This window comes from Dasypus novemcinctus, chromosome 2 (genome assembly GCF_030445035.2).
Source record: "Dasypus novemcinctus isolate mDasNov1 chromosome 2, mDasNov1.1.hap2, whole genome shotgun sequence".
In the NCBI taxonomy this organism is placed as follows: Eukaryota; Metazoa; Chordata; class Mammalia; order Cingulata; family Dasypodidae; genus Dasypus; species Dasypus novemcinctus.
Window position 1 is genome coordinate 150,042,009 of NC_080674.1, and position 6,159 is coordinate 150,048,167.

The following is a 6,159-nucleotide window of genomic DNA, read 5'->3' on the forward strand; positions in this document are numbered from 1 at the left end:
GAGACACAATTTCCCAATGCCACTGACAAGAATACAAGCAGACACAGAAGAACACACAGCGAATGGACACAGAGAGCAAAGTGGGGGGGGGGGGGCGGTGGGGAGGAGAAGGGGAGAAAAATAAAATAGATCTTTAAAAAAAAAACAAAAATGCTGAAGCCTGTGCCCTGGGGAGAGAGGGGAAAAGAGGAGCCCATGACCCAGCTTCAAGGAGGCTCTCACTCCATGGAAGGAGCTTGTCTTGGTTTGCCTTGCCAGAGCTGCTATCACATACCACAGAAGGGTTTTGGCTCAGCAACTGAAATTTATTGGCTCACAGGTTTGAGGGTAGAAGAAGTCCATAATCAAGTTATCAGCAATGTGTTCTGGTGGAACCTTGGGGTTCCTTGGCTTGTATCTCTGCCTCCTGCCACATGGCAGTGTCCTCTCTCTTCTGACTCTTCTCTTTCCTCCTGACTTCGGCTTCTCTGTGACCTTCTCCAACTTCTGGCTTCCCCTTTCTTCTCTTTATAAGGCCTCCCACCCTCAGTCAGATGGGCCACACTTTAACTCAAAATAACATCTTTAAGAGGTCCGGTTTACAGGAACGTGTTTAAAATTAAGAACAAAAGTAAAAAAATCAATAAATAAGTAAAAGATGAAGAACATGTTTAGTTTGGGGTACATAATTCAACCTATCAAGAATTTTTTATTTTTATTCTTAGGAGGTCCAGGGATTGAACCCAGGACCTTGTACATGGGAAGCTGGTGCTTAACCACTGAGCTACATCCTCTCCTCCCCACCAAGGATTATATGCAACAATACAAGGTCCTGAATGGCACCCCACGAAAATAGGGTTCACCACAGTGGCAGCTCCTCCCTCGCAGTGGCTGGTTTTGGCTCCCGTGACCCTGCAGGGCTCACCTGTCACCTACTCTAGGCCACCATCCTGAAATGAGCCCCCAGGATCCCCACAGATAGGAGAGAAGTAAGAGGGAGAAGACTCAAACTGGGCCTACCTCTCAAGCAGGAGGGCTGGGGCCCCGGGGTATTTTGCTGCGGAACTTTGAGGAACTAGCTCTTTCCAACTGCCTATATCTGTTCTCTTCCACAATTCCAGACATTCTGGCATCTTTCCCTTTCTCTGACTCCAGGAATCAGGAGCCAGGGCCAGGTGGTTCTAAGACAAGAGAATAGTGGCAGCTTCCGAGGTCCCAAATAAACCCCGTATCCGTTAATGGCACCAGTTTATATCTGTTGAGTGAGTGTGAGAGAATAGGGATAAGGGTAGTCTGGCATCTCCTCATAGGCTGAAATGGTCGTGTAGTCTGGTGCTTAAAAACTTGGCCTCAAGAATCCTGTCCTGGCTGACTCCTTCCTTGTTGTGTGACCTTGGGCCAGTTACTTAATTTTCTGCATTCGTTTGTCCATCTGTAAAATGCAAATGATCGTGTTCCTACCTCACAAGGTGGTTGTTAGGAATAATTGAAATGATTATATATAAATATGAATAAAGTGCTTGACCCAGTCCTGGCATATAGTAAACTTTCAGTAAACTGTAGTTGATAATATTTTTGTTATCGATACCACATGTCCTCAGCAACAGACATCTTCCCTTTAAGTTACTAGGAAACATCTGGAAGAGGGGCTTCCTCACCAAAGGCTTGCTCCAGAACTATGAGCTCTTAGTCACATTCTGGAAGAGTAGCGAGACAGAACAGGCCAGGTTGCCTCCAGCTAAGGAGGCTCTGTCCCCCTGCAGCCTAGGGCTGTCCTTGACTGGTTCCACTGGGCATCTTGGCATGCCCAGGGAGGGGGGCATGGTATCACCCCAACAGGTAGGAAGGGAGGGACTAGTGATGTTCAGAGGCCTGAGATCAGAACAGATTTGGAACCATCTTCTTTGACCTTTTGTGCCCCTTTCCTTCCTCTACTCTCCTTTCCCCAAACTCTCCAACTTCATTTAAGTTTTCTTGAACACTTACTCAGCATCAGGCACAGAGAAGAACAGAGAAGGCAGTCCCTCACCAACTGGAGCTCCCAGTCTGCAGGGGCCACAAACTATACAAATGTCATCACTCGCATCATCACTTAATTACATTATGAGAGATGCAACAAAGGAAAAGTACAGGGAGAAATGGGAGTGGAAAATGGGGGACCATAGCCTCCCTCATTATTCAGGGCAGGAGATCAGGGAAGGCCAGATCAGACCTGAAGAGTGAGTAGGATTCAGCCAGCCAAGGAGGGGTAGTTCCTGCCAAGATGTTAGATAACTTTATGGTGTGTTGCCTTGACCAGAGGTATTTGATTCTTAACTGGGACTCCCAAATGGATAAATATTTAATGATGAGATTTTTCAGAGGCGTGTGACTAGCTGATAGGGTCAGGAGGCCTTCCCAGCAGCAGCCTTCAAAAAAAACCACGTGGCTAAGAGTCCTGTCTCTGGGTGTCTAGTGTGTGTGTGCGCGCGCGCGTGTGCAAGCACATGTGGTAGGAGTGTGAATGCATGTTTGTGATTGTGAATGTCAGTGCAAATGTGTATGTATAAATGCAGAATTGCAACTAATAATTTTGGCATTTGGACCAAACCACAGAAACATCCTCAAATCCAGGTATGTGCCAGCTCATGGGGAAGCTGGAAGAGCAAAGAAGGAAGACTGTTTCTCCCCATGCAAACTAGAGACTCCAGCTGTTGGGTTTCCCACCCTCGACCTTGGGGGCATCCCAGATCTTCCATCTTTGTCAAGTGCCTGGGGCAAAACTTGCTACCACTGCTGAAGAAGCATTAGTATTGAAAGTGGGGGAGGAGGAGGCAGCTTTAAAATTTGCATAGTCTTTTAGAAAATCATTATTTAAAATGTTGGCATCCTTCCTGGTTTTGTTCCTGCGTCCCTGGTGAGTGTACCTTTATTAAGACTCAGAATGTACGTACGCATATATATGAGTGTGAGTGTTGACTATGGGTGCTTACGGGCATATGAACAGGTGTTTTGGACCAAGAGTGTAAAGTATAAATTGTGATAACTAAAGACCCCTGTGAGTTTGGGGCCAACGGACTTGCTCCTGGGCTCTCCCCCTCTTGCTATGCCTGTCTCTCTGCTCTCATGAGAAGTGGAGGCTGGGATTAACTGCCGGTCAGGGCCTAGGCCCTTCATATGAACAACAGACTGAAAATGTACTGACCACATCAAGACAAACAGAAATAATATGCTCACATTCACCTCCATTTCATAAAGCAAGTGGAACCTGGGCCCATTGCAGCGAATGAGCTTCAATAATTCATCCCAGCTACCGATGTGTATTGACATAAAGCTAATTTAACACTGGGAGAGCCAGGGGAAGTCAGGAGCAACTATGCCTTCACCTGCAGCATGGACACTGCTAGCTCCTGGCCTGGAGGCAAAATCCCAGAGTGGGAGAAAGGCTGGGGAGCTCACTTGCCCCCTTCCTTCCTAGTAGGCTCTTGATTGTCTGAAGCTCCTGGCATGGTTTTCTATTTTCTTCCTTTAAAAATATTTTAAAAATGTGATTTATTTTATTTATTTATTTTTGTTTAATTTTATACCTTTTTAAACAAATTTCTATTTTTTTCTATTTTCTTCTTGAATATTCTTTTTTAAAAAAGATTTATTTTTCCCCGCCCCCACCCTGCTATTTTTTTGCTGTCTGTGTCCATTTGCTGTGGGATCTTCTGTATCTATTTCTCTCTCTCTCTCTCTTTTTTTTTTTTTCTTCTCTTTTCATCTTTTTCCTCTAGGATTCAGAGGGATTCGATCCTGAGGACCTCTAATGTGGAGAGAGGTTCCCTGTCAATTGTGCCACCTCAGTTCCTGGTCTTTGCAGTACTTCGTTTTGACTCTCACCTTCGTCTCTCTTTTGTTGCGTCATCACCACACAGGCACTTATGTGGGCACTTGGCTCGCCACGTGGGCACTTGCATGGGCACTGGCTCACTGCGCAGGCACACTTTCTCTTCTTTTTCACCAGGAGGTCTCAGGGATTGAACCTGGGTCCTCTCATAGGGTAGGCAGAGGCCTTATCATTTGAGCCACACCTGCTTCCCCTAATATTCTTGAATAGAGACTTACCACTCCACTCTTAGGATCTGAACTTGTCAGCAGTCAAGGAAATGTTTCTTGGGTCAGACCAAGATATCTTATTTATTTCTCTCTAAGGAATTAAAACCACTGGTGCCCTTAATGGGTTGTGGCAGTTGGAGGAGTGAGGTTGAAGCTTTTGGGGGAGAGAGAGAGAGAACCCATGGCTGATGTCTTAAATGACATCCAACCGGTTTTTTTTTTTTTTTTTAAAGGAGGTACCAGAGATTGAACCCAGGACCATGTACATGGAAAGCAGGCACTCAACCACTGAGCTACATCTACTCCCTGATGAGAGTTGGTTTTTTCATTTGTTTGTTTTTAGGAGGTATCTGGGATCAAATCCAGGACCTGGTACATGGGAAGCAGGCACTCCAACCACTTAAGCTTCATCTGCTCCCCCCAATTGATTTTCTTCTTTCCCCAAAATGAAAATCACTCATTCAACATCCAAAAATGTTTATTGAGTTCCTTCCTTTCTTCATATATTCAACAAATTCTTTGTAAGCAACTACTGGTACAGAGTGAACCAGATTCTATCTTTACCTATGTGGGGTTTACAGTATAGTGGGAGAAACAGGTCATTAAATAAAAACACATGAGTATATAATTGCAAATTATTGCTAATGCTGTATCTACTTACCTATCTAACTATTCATTTGCTCATTTATTCATTCATCCACCATCAGTTCATTGAAACGAATAACAGTAAGGAACAGCTTTGGCTCTCCCTGAGCCCTGAAAGATAAGCAGCCTGAGGAAGATAGCAGGAAGAGTAGAAGAGGATGAGGGTGCAGAGTATAGGTGCTCAGTAGATGTAGGGTGAATTGAATTACTGAACTGGATGTACGATGAGGGACCAGAGTAGAAGCAGAAAATCCTAAAGAGTCTCTGGCCCAGGAATTCAAAGACTAAGTGGCAGGCCAGAGGTTTAAACCTCTCCATGATGTCCACCATACAAGGAAGTGTATCAACCAGGGTGTGGAAATCAGCACACTGTGGTTGGGAAAGGAAGCATGTTCCAGAGCCCCAAATTGGGCCCCCCTTGGGGAGCAATATTTGGGGAGAATGGCCAAGTCTAGGTAGCAGCAGTCTCGGTTTGGAGATCCTCAGGTGTGGCACCCACAGGTGTACCCACAGGTGCACAGAATCTGTTGGCACCTCCTGGCTGGAAAACTGCTGCCAGGCTTTCCTGGCCTCCTAATGCCTTTTGGCTGGGTGGCACTCTTACTGTTGGCTGCTTCCAGAGTGCCTTAGAACACACGGTCAGCCGAATGGTTCCCACCCTCCCTCACCATCACTCAGCTGGGCCTGGGCCATCCCACTGCTGCCTAGGCTGGCTTCTGGAAGCCTCTTTCTCACTGCAGGCAGCAGCATGATGCAGCCAAGAGCATATTGGTTAGGCAGCCAGGGGACTGGCAGGAGCCTCATGCTTGGACCTGTCATATGGGGCCTATACACATGTAATTTTTTCCTCACTGCTCTTACCCCTCTCACCCAGGCCCTCTGGAATCAAATAATTTTTCTCTTTCTTCCCTGTGTCTTCTCTGAGAGGGAAGAGTGAAATGTTCCAACTCTGCACTGTTTGTGACTGTCAATGAACCCTAAATCAATCAATCTACCCCCCTGCCTGTACCCTTCCCCCATACACACTTACACATGCATACAAGAATACCACAAATTAGGAAGTCAATGTGCTTCAAAAGAAAATACTGTGACCTTTTCTTAATTTCATCATTGGCGGATTATGTGACCTTCTCCAAGGCCCCAAATCTTCCCCACAATGTTAAAAAAGTCACTTCCATTGAACATTTACTATGCACCAGGCACGGAAGCTTAGTGTTTCATATGTATTATCTCATTCTATTCTCATGCAACCTACAATGTAAATGGCACTTTTAAAACTTAATTATGAAAGAAAAAAAAGAAAAGAAAACATAATTGTGAAATATTACATACACAGCAATTTTAAAACTTATTACAGGAAAGCAGATGTGGCTCAAACAATTTAGTTCCCACCTACCACATGGGAGGTCGGTGGTTCGATTCCAGGTACCTTCTAAAGAAGACAGTGAGCTGACG